At 36.4% G+C, this 3,859-nt stretch overlaps 1 pseudogene; it reads left to right on the top strand.

The window, feature by feature from the left end:
* Positions 1–1,378: 1,378 nt before the first annotated feature.
* LOC149211850 (DEAD-box ATP-dependent RNA helicase 53 pseudogene) lies at positions 1,379–2,873 on the top strand (annotated as a pseudogene).
* The last annotated feature ends 986 nt before the right edge of the window (positions 2,874–3,859 follow it).

Genomic DNA, 3,859 nt, shown 5'->3' with positions numbered 1-3,859 from the left:
ATTTCTTTGTAAAGTTTGACCAACTTCTTTGCGCGAGTTATATTATATGCTAAAGATGTGGCTGCCTTAATTTTTCTAGAATATGTTTTGGAAAGTGTTTACGATCCTACCATTACTGAATGCCCTCTTCATCAAGAGTCCTCCTTGAAACAAGATTGACTCAGAAGTGCAACGCATGAGATACTAATCCAGACTTAATTTTGTTCAGTCTTAAGGTACATTTTTTATAATGCATCTGATAAACAATAGAAAAACATCCATAATGGTACCTCGTGAAGAAAAAGGGTGGTTATAAAAATTATTCATTTTTTGCATTAATTCTCTCTTTATTTTCGAAATTTTAAAGTGAAGGGCCAAAACCCCTGCATAGGGGTTTCATGGTCAAATATCCATTTGACATAGATGGAATTATGAATGTAAATAAAAAGATACATTGTCCACTCTAATCTAATGTTTTAAACCATATATGATTTTAATTTATTCCATCATATTAAAATGAATTATATAATTATATTTTATAAAATAGTTTACTTAAAATGTGTGTGTGTGTGTGTGTGTATATATATATATATATATATATATATATATATATATATATACATATATATGTATGTATTTGTATACTATTGGTTTGTTTATTTATTTGATTTTTTTTACATGAAGCAATTAATCATATACATTAAATAATTGTGTTTCAAATTATTTTTAAAATAATTATAATTACGTCATAAGGCATTCCTCTTTGAAAACAATTCTCTCAACTGCCACTGTGTACCTATCTATACCATCAAATGAAATGTTAGACGATTGAAATTTTTTAGGCCATTAGATCTATTGTCTCCTCCATTTATGCTTAACTACCTAACTAACTAAGTGCGCGATACAAATCTCCTAACTATGAAATGTAACCCTCTATTTATCTGAAAGTATTAATGCTTTCATGTATTTGGATTTAGAAAAAGAATGGATGTTTCGAAATTGAACGACATGGCAGGCAGCGAGTTGAGTTCAAAGGCAACCAAAGCCATTGTGGCTTTTCTCCTATTGAAATCCCTCAATGGAGGAGGACCAATAGGGCTTCGATTCTCCTCATGTTCGTTTCCTCTAAAGAATCTCGTTCTGATAAACCCTTTGTCGAAGGTTTCACTCAAAGGGTTTCAATCCACCGAAGCCTGCAATTCGCCAGTTAGTATGACATCAGGAGAGCTAAAATCATCAATGGTGATATCGGCCAGGTGAGATGCTTCCGCTCTCCAGTCAGAGCGGTCAACTACAGTGTGGGTTCCTAGTTGTTGGTGGAATATGTAGTCACAAAGGATGAGAGGCACGCGTCTTGGGTGTTAGGAGGTCGAGACGCCTCAGACAGAATACAACGACTATGATAAAAAAAGTAGGAGCCAAAAAGAAAGTCGGTGGTGATGATGAAGGGCTTGATGTTTCCAAGCTCGGAATTGATGAAGAAATTATTAATTCTCTCGATAGGCGTGGTATTACTAGATTGTTCCCCATTCAAAAAGTAGTGTTGGAACTAGCGATGCAAGGTCATGCTAGGACGAGAACTGGAAAGACTCTTGCATTTGGAATCCTAATCTTGGACAAAATCATTCAGCACAACCATAATAATGGGCGTGGATCATATCCCTTGGCACTCGTCTTGGCTCCAACATGAGAACTTGCACGCCAAGTTGACAAGGAATTCCAAGAATCTACTCCAAGCCTAGATACTCTTTGTTGTTATGGGGTTGTACCTATAATGAGCCAAATCAATGTTCTTAGAAGGGGTTTAGATGTTGTTTTTGGAACACTTGGTCGCATTATTGATCTAATCAATCGTGGTGCATTAGTCTTGTCATAATTACAATTTGTTGTTTTGGATGAGGCTGACGAGATGCTGAATGTGGGCTTCGATGAAGATGTTGAGGTGACTATGGAAAGATTTCCAAAAAAGCATCAAGGTATGCTTTTTTCTGCTACAATGCCTATCTAGGTGCAGAGGCTTTCAAGAAAATATTTAAATGATTCAGTTGTTATCAATCTTGTTGGTGAATCATCTTAGAAGTTGGCAGAAGAAATATCACTTTATTCTATTGCTGCATCAACCTATGGGAAACGCTTGATTCTCAACCCAATGATAACAGAATATGCCAAAGAGGGAAAATGTATGTCGGTGTCACTAGGTAGGGTACTTTCATGTGAACCTCTTCATGGTGATATCTCACACAATCAGCGAGAGAGGACTTTTGTTGGATATCATGAGGGGAATTTTAATGCGTATATTACTACTGATGTAGCTACCCATGGTATTGATATTCCTAATGTGGATCTGGTTATTCATTATGAGAACCCAACAACATCAGATATTTTTTTGCATAGATTAGGGCGAACAAGGCATGCTGGTAGGACGATCAATGCTATCCTTATCCATACTCACCAACAAATTAGACTAGTTAACATGATTGAAAATGATATAGGTTCCATGTTTAAAGAGTTGGCTAGGATGAAAGAGGAAATAGATGATAGACTTGGTGGTTTCGGTGCTTCAGGAGGCAACCGTTTTGGAAGTTATGGTGGTTTAGGGGGGACCGTTTTGGAAGTTCTAAGAGTTCATGGGGGAGCCGTCTTGGAAGCCATGGTGGTTCAAGGGGGGAAGATCTTGTGGTTACATCTATGGTGTATCAGGAGGAGATTATGGTGGTTCAAGTTATGGCAGATCAGGAGGTAGTTACGGTAGTGGATCAGGAAGTAGCTATGGTGGTGGGTTAGGAGGTGACTATGGTGGTTCTGGATCCTACCGTTTTAGTGACTATAGGGAGTCTTCCAGTTCCCAGAGAGGTTCCAGTAGAAGTTTTGGATACTTTCGAGGCTTCTCTTAGTACTAGATGAGACGTTAAAATATTTAAGGGAGTTTAGTAGCAGGGATACAAGAATTTTAAAGTTGGTCTTGATTAGAAACCTAGGTTCAAGCAGAAACAATTTATCTGAAATTGCAGAGGAGTACCCTGAGAGCCTCTATGCTTTGGGAGCAATATTTTTCCCAATCAGTGCCAATATATGAAAAAAATTGCTAGAATATGACATTTTTGTAGCCACCAAGAAAGCGACAAATTTTTGGCTCTACAGGAGATTCACTCTGTTTTTCTTAGTGAGTAATAGTAGATGTGTGTGGAATATGTCATTTGAAAAGAAAATGTACATTGTATTTACCAACAAGTGCAAATGAATTATATCCTTTGTAGCATATTTTAGTGAAAAGCACAGAGATCTTAACTGTTGTGATCTTCCTGTAGAACATACACAAAATATAACTATTGTTGACCTAGAAATATTCAATGCACCTAATATTGTAGAGTGTATTGGTGATGGATTGATCACCCCTGGATTACACCTTCTTTTTCTTTTCAAATGTAGAGAAAATTGGGATTTTTCTTAGATTTGAAAATTTTATTTACATAGGACTGTGCGCAACTATTATAGGTGTGCTGGGAGAGATTTTCTTGTTATTTTGACTTAAGGCCCTAGGCATCCAATCGAGTGAGACTTTATTCATGCAGAGCCAAGCCAAGGATATATAAGCAAGGGAAAACATAGCCAAGGCTAAGGATATATAAGAAAATAAGGAAAAAAAAATTTCCTTCCATGTCTTCTAAAGGAATTTCCTTTTTATCTGTAACCTCTAAACAAGTACTAAGTTTTCTTCTGCTCTATCCTAAGTCATAGACCTTCTCCTAAAGTGTTCAAAACACCTTGGACCATGTGTTCGGTTTTCCTACTTTTATAACACATAATTTATTACAGTAAGAGAACAATTCGTGTCCTTCTCGATTTTTATCATAATATATATCATGGAATTTAGATCTCC

Source organism: Pinus tabuliformis, chromosome 1_1, assembly GCF_031772625.1.
Source record: "Pinus tabuliformis cultivar Carrire ecotype Pingquan chromosome 1_1, CPIR1, whole genome shotgun sequence".
Classification (NCBI taxonomy): Eukaryota; Viridiplantae; Streptophyta; class Pinopsida; order Pinales; family Pinaceae; genus Pinus; species Pinus tabuliformis.
Note: the sequence above shows the minus strand (reverse complement) of the source record. Positions and strands in the feature narration are given on the sequence as shown.